General features: G+C 38.1%; 1 pseudogene; it reads left to right on the top strand.

The window, feature by feature from the left end:
* LOC148545756 (uncharacterized) overlaps positions 1-16,331 on the top strand; it is a 171,655-nt pseudogene that overhangs the window by 59,475 nt on the left and 95,849 nt on the right.

The following is a 16,331-nucleotide window of genomic DNA, read 5'->3' as shown; positions in this document are numbered from 1 at the left end:
GGGAATAAATCTTAAATTAAAATGAAAATGTCTATAACATAAATAAATCAAAGCAATCTTAATTCTGAAATACCTCCAATTATATTAAATAGAACATTCAAATCTTAACATGGAAAAGTTCATAAGCCAGTTTGGCAACATAAGTAATTAACAAGTAAAAGCATTAGAGTATCTGAAAGTAGAAGAGAAACATAAATTAACGAACATTGTACCTGGAATGAAGAAATAATCATAAACTGAGAGGAATCCTAATCCTAAATCCTAAGAGAGAGGAGAGAACCTCTCTCTCTAAAAACTACATCTAAAAACCTAAAATTATGTGAATATGAGTTGATAATTCATGAATGAATGGATTCCCCTGCTTTATAGCCTCTAATCTATGTTTTTTGGGCCGAAAACTGGGTCGAAAACAGCCTAGAAATCGCTGGAGAAGAAATCTGCCACGCTGATTTTCGTCACTGCGACGTGTCCGCGTGGAGCACGCGTTCGAGTCGCCTAGCTGTACGTTTACTATGGTAAATTATATATTAAATCGAAGCTCCGAACGTTAGCTTTCCAACGCAACTGGAACCGCATCATTTGGACCTCTGTAGCTCAAGTTATGACCGTTTTAGTGCGAGAGGGTCAGGCTGACAGCTTTGCAGTTCCTTCAACTTCTTGTATTCCTTCCACTTTTGCATGCTTCTTTTCCATCCTCCAAGCCATTCCTGCCATGTAATCTCTGAAAACACTTAACACACATATCAAGGCATTGAATGGTATAAAGGGAGAATTAATATTAATAAAATTAAGGTCAAAGAAGCATGTTTTCAATCATAGCACAAAATCAGGAAGGAGAATGTAAAACATGCATTTTGTATGAACAAGTGTATGAAAGATTGATAAAATCCACTCAATTGAGCACAAGATAAACCATAAAATAGTGGTTTATCAGTAACCCTCTTGGCAAGAACCTCCTCCATATTCTTATAGCTACTATCCACCTCTTGATGCACACCAATACAAACATTGTGATCAATTTTACTCACAAGCCACATCACACTATTACCAAACACCTCCACATAAGCCTAACCTATACCCACCATACCATCAACCTTATGTACCTCATGCACAACCTTATGAACCACACTTAGAGCCACCACAATTCCAACACCAATACTCCACATATGAGGACCTTCTCCCACATGATGAACCTCAATACTCTTATCAATACCAACCACCTTCAACATATGAGGACCCTCTCCCACATGATGAACCTTCTTTTCCCCCACAACCTTCAACGGAGGAAGCATTCTAATTCTTCCTTCATGAGCAAGAAGAGTACCAAAAGAGGCAGCACAACATCATGGCTACCTTAGCCGGAGCCCTATCTCACTTAGTCTCACTACACTCTTCCAACAATTCAAGCACCTCTATGAATGAAAGTGAAGAACCAAGTCCAATTGAAGCATGTGGATTGGAGAAGATCTTGGAACAACAAGGGAAAGAAGGGGAATTGAAGCATGAGTTGCAAGTGGAGAAGGTTGAATTCAAGGAATTAGAAGAAGTGGTTGAAAGACTTGAAGAAGAGGAGATCATACAAGAAGCACTATCAACTCCTTCATTTAAGTGGGTAACATCCTTAACCTTGAGCTTCATTATTCCACTTGAATATGATTTGGTTGAAAATGATAGTCAACTTAGAAATCTTTGTGGATTGGAAAATAAAGGAAAATTAGGTAGTGGTTGGAAACATGATCCTAAGTTCATAGAAGTTGAATCTTTAAAATTTTGCTTGAATGGTTAGTGTAATTCTCAATTGGATGGATTGTTTGGATGCTTGAATGAGAACTTTGAATGTTTGCCACCCGTATGGAATCACATGGATCAACAAGAAGATCGGGTGTGCATGATTTGGGATCCCGGAGGCCATTGGAGATGCAAACATTGGTGGAGATTCAAGGAACAATTCAAGCACAAGCCACCATAGCCAAGGCTCTCCCAATTGTCCAACTTAAGGACAATAAATAAAAGTGCTAGGTGGGAGACACCCCACCAAGGTAACACTTTTATAACCTTCTCTTTGTATATAGTTTTAATTCATTGCATTTTGTTTCTTGTAGATAGCTTATGTTTAGTTTAATTTAAAGCTTAGTTAGGTTAAATTTTAGTTTAGATAATGTAATTGTGCAATGTTGGATGTTTTGGGGTTGAAACCCTTTTGTTGAGGACAAGTTTGGTGCCTTAGAGCTCTAAAAATTTTTAGAAAAAACAAAGCATGTGCGCACGCATACATACCCTAATTTCTACACCTGTGCGCACGCACCCAGCTATGCATACGCACACCTCTTTGCACAGCCCCTGTTCAGAGCGCTCGCACGCCTTGTGCGTGGGCGTTCCCTTGTTTTTAGCACTCTGTGCGTGTGCACATACCTGTGCATACAGACACAACCCTCTTTTCGCGCACCCTGTGCGAGCCCACCACTCTGTGCGTGCGCACACCAGCTTATACCCCTTCTGATGGGAGCGTTCGCATTCCTTATGCATTCGCATCCCCCTTCTTTTTGCCCCTTGTGCATACGCACGGATCTGTATGCGTACGCACAGACGCCGAATTTTGACGTTTCATTTTCTCGAAAAAAAAGAGCTTCTGTGCAAGCGCTCAGTCCTGTTGATGAGGGAAAAATCAATTCCACACAAACTAACCGGCAAGTATACCGGGTCGCATCAAGTAGTAAAACTCACAAGAGTGAGGTCGATCCCACGAGGATTGATGGATCAAGCAACTTTAGTGAGGCGATTAGTCTAGTCAAGCTAACAATGGTGAATTGAGTGAAATTGAATCAGTAGAATGTGAATTGCAAGGAATTTAAAGTGCTGAAAGTAAATGGCAGAAACTTTAATGGCAAGAAAAGTAAATTGCATTAAATGTAAAGGGTTGTGGGTGTAGGGAAATTAAAGAGAGCAGTAAATCAAGCAATTGAAATGAAATCAAAGACAATTAACAGAAAGAAAACTTCATGATTCCCCTTCCGAGGCTCACACAAGCATTCAACAGATTCAAACACCCTTCTGGAGTGAATGGATCTCAATCAAAACAGAGGATATCCTATAGTTACCTAAATGAATTGAGGAGAAGTAGAAGTTCACTAAATCATGTGAATCATAACAGAGCTCTTCCCCCTAATGATTGGGGTTCAGTGGATCACAGCTCTAAGAACATTTGCAGAAAATGTAAATTGTAGGAAAGTAAATCAAGCTCAATATGAACAAAAATGTAAAATTTCATAAGAACAGAATTGCAGGAAATTAAAATTGCATAAGAAAATGAAATTCAATAAAAGCTACAATGTAAAAAATGGCAGAAAAGAAAAGTGTATACAAGAACCTTCTATTCTACTCCTACTCCTACTCCTACTATTACTACTACTCCTAATGCCTCCTTCTTCAAACTGTGAAACTAAAGCCTTTATATAGGCTTTCCTAAATTATAAATTGAAATGAAATTAAAACAAATTACAATTAAATGAAAATTCCTATTCTAAATGATTTCTTGTGGCCTTGATTGGTTGACAATTGTGGGCTTGCTTGCTTGCAGTTTAAATGGATTTGGAGTGATGTCAATTGAGCAAAAGGTGGGCTTCCAGGAGAATGTAGCATTCAAAAGGAGAATGTGGCACTCATGCACCCACGCTTACGCGTCCCATACGCGTGCGCGTCCATAGCAGCGCTCTCCAAAAGAGCGTGGCGCTCGCAATAAGAGCGCTCCCCACGCGTACACGTTCCCTACGCGTACGCGTGGATCTTCAAAAATCAATTCCACTCTGCCGCTCCATCCACGCGTTTGTGTGATTCTTCTGAAATGTCACACCGATGTGTACGCGTCGCTAGCAAAAATTTCCCACTCCATTTATCGCAGGCGTTCTTGGTTAAAGAGAGTAGCGTTCCTGTCTAAGACCGCTCTTGGTCATATGTGGTGCTATGAAGAACGTAGCGCTCTGAGAGAAAGAAATGGAGCACCAAGCTTCCTTGATTTGATCATGGGCCACGCTTTTAAAAGCGTGGCCTAAGGCTCCAAAGCGTGCTCAAATTCTAAAGTGTGTCCAAAATTCTTCTTTTGAGCTTATTTTGTGCTTTTTTGCTTCTTTTTCCACTTATTTCCTACAAAATTTATAAAATCAAAAGATCAAAAAAATATACTATTTAAGCACAAATCATTAATTTCTTGTATGAAAAAGCATAGAAAAATATGACATGATGCGCAGTCATCACAACACCAAACTTAAACTTTGCTTGTTCTCAAGCAAACAAAGAATCATGCAATATAGTTTGACAATCTAAGTTAAGAAGAATAGCAACTTAATGTTCATGGTTGGCTAGTTTTCTAGGCATGCTACAATCATAAAAGAAATTCAAATGATTGATACTTCTATCTAGCTCATTTTATGAAATCTTTTCTTTATGTTCCCTCCTTGAAAAAGGCTTTTAATTCTCTTCTTAGCTTATCCTTTTGGGTGCTTTGCACCATGAATTGAAAAGCTACGACTTTAAATGCTTTGTTTTCAAGTATTACCACTTGATACACAAGCACCACAAGCATTTAATTAGAGGACTTCTTTAAGCACATTTGTTTATTTTCTTTACTCTCTAAACATTGATGCTCAAAGCCTTTAGCTTTGAAAGAGTGCTTTTGCACTTGAGCCTAGCCTTGACTCTAAGTGTTTTATTTTCAAGCTTTTTGCTTGATACATAAACACCACAAGTACTTGATAATTGTCATTGGTACGTGATTAGCGGATAATTTATACACTTTTTGGCATTGTTTTTAGGTAGTTTTTAATATGTTTTAGTCACTTTTTATTATATTTTTATTAGTTTTTAAATAAAAATTACATTCCTGGACTTTACTATGAGTTTGTGTGTTTTTCTATGATTTCAGGTATTTTCTGGCTGAAATTGAGGGAGCAGAGCAAAAATCTGATTCAGGCTGAAAAAGGACTGCAGATGTTGTTGGATTCTGACCTCCCTGCACTCAAAATGGATTTTCTGGAGCTACAGAAGTCCAAATGGCGTGCTCTCAATTGAGTTGGAAAGTCGACATCCAGGGCTTTCCAGAAATATATAATAGTTCATACTTTTCTCAAGGATAAACAATGTAAACTGGCATTCAACGCCAGTTCCATGTTGCATTCTGGCGTTAAACGCCAGAAACATGTTACAAGTTGGAGTTAAACGCCAGAAACAGGTTACAACTTGGCCGTGCGGTGATAGCACACCTGGATCATTTTCAATAAGAGGACGGATTGTAGCCATTGACAACGGTGATCCACCAACACACATCTTGCCGTAGGAGGAAACTTGCGTGCGTGAAGAAGAAGACAGGGGGAAAGCAGAGATTCAGAAGACAAAGCATCTCCAAAACTCCAACATATTCTCAATTACTGCATAACAAGTATTTATTTCATGCTCTTTTATTCTTCGCAATTCAAACTGATAATCATAATTAATCTCCTAACTAAGATTTACAAGATAACCATAGATTGCTTCAAGCCAACAATCTCCGTGGGATCGACCCTTACTCACGTAAGGTATTACTTGGACGACCCAGTGCACTTGCTGGTTAGTGGTACGAGTTGTGAAAAGTATGATTCACAATTCGTGTACCAAGTTTTTGGCGCCGTTGCCGGGGATTGTTCGAGTTTGGACAACTGACGGTTTATTTTGTTGCTTAGATTAGGAAAAATTTTTCTTTTTGGTTTAAAGTCTTCTATTATTGTTTTTGGTTAAAATTTTAAAATCCTTATTTTATTTTTCTAAATTATTTTCAAAAATTTTCAAAACCAATAACTTCATGATTTAGTCCTCTGTTTGAGTTTAGTTTCATATTTTAAGTTTGGTGTCAATTGCATGATTTTATTTTTCTTTCAATTTTTCGAATTATATGTTCTTAGTTCTTTCTTAATTCTCAAGTTGTTCTTGTTTATTTTCTTTGTTTGATCTTTAGTTTTTCTTGTTCTGTGTCTTTTCTTGTTTTTCTTGTGCTTTTTCAAAATATTAGTTTCCAAAGAAAATTTAATTTATTAAATACAATATTAAAACACGTTAAATTTTTAGGCTCAATTGGCTAGAGTGTTGTGCCTATGTTCTTGGTAATTGGCTATCTTCTTTTTAAAACTTTTCTAAAAATAAATTTTTTTTATTAAATCTTGTGCCAAACTTTAAGTTTGGTGTTCTCTTGTTAGCTTTTCTTTAGTTTTCGAAAATTTTATTGTGATTTTCTAAAAATTTTAAGTTTGTTGTTCTTTCTTCATGTTCTTGTTGTTCTTGTGAGTCTTCAAGGTGTTCTTGAGTTTTCCTTGTGTCTTGATCTTAAAATTTTTAAGTTTGGTGTTCCTTAGTGTTTTTCCTCCAAAATTTTCGAAAATAAGGAGCATTAGATGTAAAAATTTTAAGTCTTGTGTCTTTTTATTGATTTTCTCTTTCCTCATTGAATTCAAAAATATCTTTCTCCTTTATTTTAATTGATTTTTCGAATTTTCTTTTAAAAATTCAGATTTTATTTTAAAATTTTTTATTTTATCTTATCTTAGTTTTAAAATTTCAAAATTCAAATCTTTTTCAAAAAAAAAAAATTCATATCCTTTTCAAAATCTTATCTTATCTCATTTCAAATTTCAAATTTCAACTTCCAAAATTCAAAATTCAAAATTCAAAACTTTTTAATTTAAATTCCTTATCTTCTCTTACCTAGCTTATCTTATCTTTTCTAATCTCAAATCTTAAAATCAAATTTTTTTTCATATCTTTTCTTTTATTTATTTATTTTATTTTTATTTTTATTTTCTTACAAGTATCTTTTATTTTAGGACATATCTTTTTCAAAACTTCCTAACCAATTTCTTTCTCTTCATTTTTTTCGAAAATCCTCACCCACATTCTTTTCAAATCTTTTTAATTAATTAATTTAGTTTTTAATTTTCTTTTATTTCTTTTTCGTCAAATTTTCGAAATTATAGTCCATTTTTCATTTATTTTATTTTATTTTAATTTTGATTTTCAAAAAAAAATAAAAATAAAAATATATTCTATTTGCTATTCATATCAATTTCCTTTTCTCCATCATGGACCTAAGTGGAAATGAACAGTCCAGAAGGACTCTGGGGTCATATGCTAACCCCACTACTGCTTCATATGGGAATAATATCTGTATACCCTCCATCGGAGTCAGTAGCTTTGAGTTGAATCCTCAGCTCATTATCATGGTGCAGCAAAGTTGCTAGTATTCTGGTCTTCCACAGGAAGAACCTACAGAGTTTCTGGCACAGTTTTTACAAATTGCTGATATAGTATATGATAAGGAAGTAGATCAGGATGTCTACAGATTATTACTGTTTCCATTTGCTGTAAAAGATCAAGCTAAGAGGTGGTTAAATAACCAACCTAAAGCTAGCATAAGGACATGGAAACAGCTGTCAGAAAAATTCCTGAATCAATACTTCCCTCTAAAACAGATGACACAGCTAAGGCTGGACATCCAAGGCTTTAAACAAGGAGATAATGAATCTCTTTATGATGCCTGGGAGAGATATAGAGAGATGCTAAGAAAATGCCCTCTGAAATGTTTTCAGAATGGGTGCAGTTAGACATCTTCTATTATGGGCTTACAGAGAAAGCTCAGATTTCTCTAGACCACTCAGCTCGTGGATCTATACATATGAAAAAGACAATTGAAGAAGCTCAAGAGCTCATTGATACAGTTGCCAGAAATCATCATCTGTACCTAAATAATGAATCTTCCATGAAAGAAGAGGCTAAAACAGTAACTGCTGAACTCAGTCCTGCAGAACAAATTACTGAATTCAATCAGCAATTAGACTTTCTAACAAAACAACTGGCCGAATTCAAGGAGATACTACAAGACACAAGAATGGCTAATATAAATATGGAGGTACAGTTGAAGCAAACAGAACAACAGTTATCAAAATAAATAACAGAAGAGTGCCAAGCAGTTCAATTAAGAAGTGGAAAAATATTAAATACCTCACTTCAAGGCAGCAGGAAGCCAAGAAATGAACAAACTGCTATCCAAAATCCCTCTGAGGACAGTAAGAGCCCATAGAGGAATAACTCTGGCGTTCAAACGCCAGAAACAAGCAAGGAGTTGGCGTCAAACGCCCAATGGAAGCTCAGTTCTGGCGTTCAAACGCCAGGAACAAGTAAGGAGTTGGCGTCCAACGCCAACCCAGCTTCTAACCCTAGCATTCAAATGAGAGTGAGGGATCAGACATACACAAGTGCTGATAACAACTCCTCTAAAAAGGCTTCTCCAACCACCTCTGTAGGAAATAAACCTGTAGCAACTAAGGTTGAGGACTATAAAGCCAAGATACCTTATCCTCAAAAACTCCGCCAAGAGGAGCAGGATAAGCAATTTGCTCGCTTTGCAGATTATCTCAGGACTCTTGAAATAAAGATTCTGTTTGCAGAGGCACTTGAGCAAATACCTTCTTATGCCAAGTTCATGAAAGAGATCTTGAGTCATAAGAAGGATTGGAGAGAAACTGAAAGAGTTCTCCTCACTGAAGAATGCAGTGCAGTCATTCTGAAAAGCTTTCCAGAAAAGCTAAAAGATCCCAGGAGCTTTCTGATACCTTGCATATTAGAGGGTATTGCACCAAGACAGCTTTATGTGATCTTGGGGCAAGCATCAAGCTCATACCTGCATCCACTATCCGAAAGCTTGGTTTAACTGAAGAAGTTAAACCAACCCGGATATGTCTCCAACTTGCTGATGGCTCCATTAAATACCCATCAGGCGTGATTGAGGACATGATTGTCAGGGTTGGGCCATTCGCCTTTCCCACTGACTTTGTAGTGCTGGAAATGGAGGAGCACAAGAGTGCTACTCTCATTCTATGAAGACCTTTCCTAGCAACTGGACAAACTCTCATTGATGTCCAAAAGAGGGAAGTAACCCTGAGAGTCAATGAGGATGAGTTTAAGTTGAATGCTATCAAGGCCATGCAGCATCCAGACACACCAAAAGACTGCATGAAAGTTGATCTCATTGACTCTTTGGTAGAGAAGGTCAACATGGCTGAAAGTCTCAAATCAGAGCTGGAAAACATCTTTAAAGAAGTTTAGCCTGATTTGGAGGGTTCAGAGGAATTGAAAGAGCCTCTGAGACTTCCTCAGGAAGAGGAGAAACCTCCTAAACCCGAACTCAAGCCATTACCACCATCCCTGAAATATGCATTTCTGGGAGAAGGTGACACTTTTTCAGTGATCATAAGCTCTGCTTTAAATTCACTGGAAGAGGAAGCACTAATTCAAGTGCTAAGGACACACAAGACAGTTCTTGGGTGGTCCATAAGTGACCTTAAGGGCATAAGCCCAGCTAGTTGCATGCACAAAATCCTATTGGAGGATGATGTTAAGCCAGTGGTTCAACCACAGAGGCGGCTAAATCCAGCCATGAAGGAAGTGGTGCAGAAAGAGGTCACCAAATTACTGGAGGCTGGGATTATTTATCCTATTTCTGATAGCCCCTGGGTGAGCCCTGTTCAAGTTGTTCCTAAGAAGGGAGGCATGACAGTAGTTCATAATGAAAAAAAAATGAACTGGTTCCTATAAGAACAGTTACAGGGTGGCGCATGTGTATTGACTACAGAAGGCTCAACACAGCCACCAGAAAGGATCATTTTCCTTTACCATTCATAGACCAGATGCTAGAGAGACTAGCAGGTCATGAATATTACTGCTTTTTGGATGGCTATTCAGGTTACAACCAAATTGCAGTAGATCCTCAAGACCAAGAGAAAATAACATTTACATGTCTTTCTGGAGTATTTGCTTATAGAAGAATGCCTTTTGGTCTGTGTAATGCACCTGCAACCTTTCAGAGGTGCATGCTCTCTATCTTTTCTGATATGGTAGAGAAGTTTCTGGAAGTCTTCATGGATGACTTTTCAGTATTTGAAGACTCATTCAGCTCCTGCCTTGACCATTTAGCACTTGTTTTGAAAAGATGCCAAGAGACCAACCTAGTTTTAAACTGGGAAAACTGTCACTTTATGGTGACTGAAGAAATTGTCCTTGGGCATAAAATTTCAAACAAGGGAATAGAGGTGGATCAAGCTAAAGTGGAAGTAATTGAAAAATTACCAATACCTGCTAATGTTAAGGCAATCAGAAGCTTTATGGGGCATGCAGGATTCTACAGGAGGTTTATAAAGGATTTTTCCAAAATTGCAAAACCCCTGAGCAATCTGCTAGCTGCTGACACGCCATTTGTGTTTGACACAGAGTGTCTGCAGGCGTTTGAGACTCTGAAAGCTAAGTTGGTCACAGCACCAGTTATTTCTGCACTAGACTGGACTTTACCATTTGAACTAATGTATGATGCCAGTGACCACGCCATTGGTGCAGTACTAGGGCAGAGGCATGACAAGCTTCTGCATGTCATTTATTATGCTAGCCGTGTTTTAAATGATGCCCAGAAAAATTACACAACCACAGAAAAAGAATTGCTTGCAGTGGTTTATGCCATTGACAAGTTTAGATCATACTTAGTAGGATCCAAAGTGATTGTATACACTGACCATGCTGCTCTTAAATATCTACTTACAAAGCAGGATTCAAAACCCAGGCTCATAATATGGGTGTTGCTTCTGCAAGAGTTTGATATAGAAATAAGAGACAGAAAAGGGACAGAAAACCAAGTGGCTGATCATCTGTCCCGGATAGAGCCAGTAGAAGGGGCGTCCTTTCCCTTTATTGAGATCTCTGAAACCTTTCCGGATGAGCATTTGTTCGCCATTCAGGAAACACCATGGTTTGCAGACATTGCAAACTATAAAGCTGCAAGGTTCATACCCAAGGAGTACAGCAGGCAACAAAAGAAAAAATTAATTACTGATGCAAAGTACTACTTATGGGATGAACCCTATCTCTTTGAGAGATGTGCAGACGGAATAATCCATAGGTGTGTGCTTACAGAGGATCTTATGGCATTGCCATGGGTCACAATATGGAGGTCATTTCAGAGGTGAGCGAACAGCCACCAAGGTCCTCCAATGTGGTTTCTACTGGCCTACACTCTACAGAGATTTCCGAGAGTTTGTACGTAACTGTGACAGTTTCCAGAGAGCTGGTAATCTGCCTCATGGTTACACCATGCCTCAACAAGGAATCTTCGAGATTGAGTTGTTTGATGTATGGGGTATTGACTTCATGGGGCCTTTCCCACCATCATACTCAAACACTTATATTCTGGTGGCAGTCGACTATGTATCCAAATGGGTAGAGCCCATTGCCACACCCACTAATGATACTAAGACAGTGTTGAAGTTCCTCCAGAAACATATCTTCAGCAGGTTCGGTGTCCCTTGAGCACTAATTAGTGATGGGGGCACTCACTTCTGTAACAAACAGCTTTACTCTGCTATGGTCCGGTATGGAATTAGCCACAAGGTGGCAACTCCATATCATCCACAGACAAATGGACAAGCTGAAGTCTCTAATAGAGAACTAAAAAGAATCATGGAATGGACAGTAAGTACCCGTAGAAAGGATTGGGTGAGAAGCTTGGATGATGCTCTGTGGGCTTACAGAACAGCATTCAAGACTCCTATAGGGACCTCTCCATACCAGCTTGTGTATGGTAAGGCCTATCATCTGCCCGTGGAACTGGAGCATAAGGCCTACTGGGCAACCAGATTCCTAAACTTTGATGCCAGATTAGCTGGAGAAAAAAGATTACTCCAACTAAATGAGCTAGAGGAATTCAGACTCACTGCTTTCGAAAATGCTAAGCTTTACAAGGAGAAAGCAAAAAGGTGGCATGACAGAAAGTTGTCACCTAGAGTCTTTGAACCAGGACATAAGGTTCTGCTATTTAACTCTAGGCTCAGATTATTCCCCGAGAAACTGAAATCCCGGTGGAGGGGACCATATGTGATTACAAGCGTGTCACCATGTGGCCATGTGGAGCTTCAAGACATTGATTCTAATAAGAAGTTCATTGTTAATGGACAGAGAGTCAAGCATTATCTTGAAGGCAATGTTGAGCAAGAATGCTCAAGGCTGAGACTAGATTAAAAGCTCAGTAAGGTTAAGCTATTGACATTAAAGAAGCGCTTGTTGGGAGGCAACCCAATGTTATTTAACTATATCTCTTTATTTTTTATTGCTATTTTATGTTTTTTTAGGTTGATGATCATGTGAAGTCACAAAAACTACTGAAAAATCAAAAACAGAATGAAAAATAGCATTAAAAATAGCACACCCTAGAGGAAGAGTATTCTGGCATTTAAACGCCAGAAACAAGCATTTGTCTGGCGTTTAATGCCAGAAACAAGTACCAAGCTGGCGTTTAACGCCAGAAACAAGCATCAACCTGGCGTTAAACGCCAGAAACAGGCTACATTTGAGCGTTTAACGCCAAAAACAGGCAGCAGTCTAGCGTTAAATGCCAGGATTGCACTGCAGGGGCGTTTACACGCCTAATAGGAGCAGGGATGATACATCCCTGACCCCTCAGGATCTGTGGACCCCACAGGATCTCCACCTACCTCACCATTCAAATTCAAACCATTCCCCTCCTAAACCCACCCATTCACACACCTCCATCTCCTCCATCTTCTCCACTTCTTTCTTCTTTTGCTCGAGGACAAGCAAACCTTTTAAGTTTGGTGTGGTAAAAACATTGCTTTTTGTTTTTCCATAATTCAGTGGTAGAGCAATTGACTGCAGATCAAAGAGCTATGAGGGAGGAGCAACAAAGGCAAGGAAGAGACATAGAGGAGCTCAAGAGCACCATTGGTTCTTCAAGAAGAGGAAGACGCCACCCTCATTAAGGTGGACCCATTCCTTAATCTCCTTGTTCTTATTTTCCTATTTTTCGTTTACTATGCTTCATGTTTAATTATGTTTGTGTCTTTACTATATGATCACTAGTATCTAAGTGTCTATGTCTTAAAGATATGAATGTCCTATGAATCCATCACCTTTCCTAAATGAAAATTGTTTTCTGAAAAAGAAAAAAAAGTACATGAATTTCGAATTTTAAAATAGTTTAATTATTTTGATGTGGTGGCAATACTTTTTGTTTTCTGAATGAATGCTTGAACAGTGCATATGTCTTTTGAATTTGTTGTTTATGAATGTTAAAATTGTTGGCTCTTGAAAGAATGATGAAAAAGGAGAAATGTTATTTGATAATCTGAAAAATCATAAAAATGATTCTTGAAGCAAGAAAAAGCAGTGAAGAACAAAGCTTGCAGAAAAAAAAATACGAAAAAAAAAGAGAGCAAGAAAAAGAAAAAGCAAGCAGAAAAAGCCAAAAGCTCTTTAAACCAAAAGGCAAGAGCAAAAAAGCCAATAGCCCTTAAAACCAAAAGGCAAGGGTAATAAAAAGGATCCAAGGCTTTCAGCATCAGTGGATAGGAGGGCCTTAAGGAATAAAATCCTGGCCTAAGCGGCTAAACCAAGATGTCCCTAACCATGTGCTTGTGGCATGAAGGTGTCAAGTGAAAACTTGAGACTGAGTGGTTAAAGTCGAGGTCCAAAGCAAAAAACAGAGTGTGATTAAGAACCCTGGACACCTCTAATTGGGGACTTTAGCAAAGCTGAGTCACAATCTGAAAAGGTTCACCCAGTTATGTGCCTATGGCATGTATGTATCCGGTGGTAATACTGGAAAATAGAGTGCTTAGGGCCACGACCAAGACTCATAAAGTAACTGTGTTCAAGAATCAACATACTGAACTAGGAGAACCAATAACACTATCTGAATTCTGAGTTCCTATAGATACCAATCATTCTGAACTTCAAAGGATAAAGTGAGATGCCAAAACTGTTCAGAAGCAAAAAGCTAATAGCCCCGCTCATCTAACTAAGACTGATCTTCATAGATATTTTTGGAATTCATTGTATATTCTCTTCTTTTTATCCTACTTTGTTTTTAGTTGCTTGGGGACAAGCAACAATTTAAGTTTGGTGTTATGATGAGCGGATAATTTATACGCTTTTTGGCATTGTTTTTAGGTAGTTTTTAATATGTTTTAGTCACTTTTTATTATATTTTTATTAGTTTTTAAATAAAAATTACATTTCTGGACTTTACTATGAGTTTGTGTGTTTTTCTGTGATTTCAGGTATTTTCTGGCTGAAATTGAGGGAGCTGAGCAAAAATCTGATTCAGGCTGAAAAAGGACTGCAGATGCTGTTGGATTCTAACCTCCCTGCACTAAAAATGGATTTTCTGGAGCTACAAGAGTCCAAATGGTGCACTCTCAATTGCGTTGGAAAATAGACATCCAGGGCTTTCCAGCAATATATAATAGTCCATACTTTGCTCAAGGATAAACGACGTAAACTGGCATTCAATGCCAGTTCCATGTTGCATTCTGGCATTAAACGCCAGAAACAGGTTACAAATTGGAGTTAAACGCCAGAAACAGGTTACAACCTGGCGTTTAACTCTGGAAACAGCCTAGGCACGTGTAAAGCTCAATTCTCAGCCCCAGCACACACCAAGTGGGCCCCAGAAGTGGATTTCTGCACTATCTATCTTAGTTTACTCATTTTCTGTAAACCTAGGTTACTAGTTTAGTATTTAAACAACTTTTAGAGATTTATTTTGTACCTCATGACATTTTTAGATCTGAACTTTATACTCTTTGATGGCATGAGTCTCTAAACTCCATTGTTGGGGGTGAGGAGCTCTGCTGTGTCTCGATGAATTAATGCAATTATTTCTGTTTTCTATTCAAACACGCTTGTTTCTATCTAAGATGTTCATTCGCACTTCAATATGATGGATGTGATGAACCGTGACATTCATCACCATCCTCAACCTATGAATGCGTGACTGACAACCACCTCCGTTCTACCTTCGATTGAATGAGTATCTCTTGGATTCCTTAATCAAAATCTTCGTGGTATAAGCTAGAATCCATTGGCAGCATTCTTGAGAATCCAGAAAGTCTAAACCTTGTCTGTGGTATTCCGAGTAGGATTCAGGGATTGAATGACTGTGACGAGCTTCAAACTCACAAGGGTTGCGCGTAGTGACAGACACAAAAGGATCAATGGATCCTATTCCAGCATGAGTGAGAACCGACAGATGATTAGTCGTGCGGTGACAGCGCACCTGGACCATTTTTACTGAGAGGACGGATGGTAGCCATTGACAACGGTGATCCACCAACACACAGCTTGCCGTAGGAGGAAACTTGCGTGCGTGAAGAAGAAGACAGGGGGAAAGCAGAGATTCAGAAGACAAAGCATCTCCAAAACTCCAACATATTCTCAATTACTGTATAACAAGTATTTATTTCATGCTCTTTTATTCTTCGCAATTCAAACTGATAATCATAATTAATCTCCTAACTAAGATTTACAAGATAACCATAGATTGCTCCAAGCCAACAATCTCTGTGGGATCGACCCTTACTCACGTAAGGTATTACTTGGACGACCCAGTGCACTTGCTGGTTAGTGGTACGAGTTGTGAAAAGTGTGATTCACAATTCGTGCACCAGTGTGCAAGGCCTTCAGCTTTCTCATTCTTTCCCTTTTTCTCTGCCTTAACTGCAATTGCTTTTTCAAGGTTTTCATGATTTTAAAAATTTTTTTTATAAAATGTCCTAGATGAAAACTTCAATTAAATAAAATCTAATGCAATTGAGCAACAATAATCATGCTAGCCTTCCAGTACTTATATGCCCATGCTAAGTTCTTCTTTAATGACCTTGTTTGTTTATGATCATGATTCTTAATTACTTTGACTAACAAAAGTTTAAGATGGTATCCTAATGTCACAACATGTTACAATTCAACAATCAAGCTCTGCTTATTCACAACACATGCATACAGAGAAAATCAGAGACAATCATGCAATTTAAAGTGCTAGAAACAAGTAAGAAGAAAAAGGAACGTTACCACCTTGTAGTTCATCTTCATTGTTGTTGTCCTTTTCCTCATATTCTTTCCTTTCCCATACCAAACTTAGAATGCTTGCTTATCCTCAAGCAACAATTAAAACAGTAGCGATGGGGTCCATGATGGGTCATGAGTGTCTTATGCAATAGATTGTCAGTAGTACATGTGTTTAAGCAAGCAAAAATAACAATTAAGGCATAGGAAACAGAGACATAGTGATTGCAAAACTAAGAGGGTGTGCATGATACATTGCATAAAAGATAAGTGGCACACCAAACTTAGTGTGACACTTTCACTTGGAATTGATACAAGTATCCAATAAAGATTGAAAATCAATTTGTTGCATGGCAACACCAAACTTATAATGCAATCACATGTCAATTTATTTGAACTAAAACTATGCAAAG

The sequence above is a fragment of the Arachis ipaensis genome, chromosome B9, assembly GCF_059453495.1.
Source record: "Arachis ipaensis isolate K30076 ecotype BB chromosome B9, ASM5945349v1, whole genome shotgun sequence".
Classification (NCBI taxonomy): Eukaryota; Viridiplantae; Streptophyta; class Magnoliopsida; order Fabales; family Fabaceae; genus Arachis; species Arachis ipaensis.
This window is presented reverse-complemented; position numbering and strand designations above follow the sequence as displayed.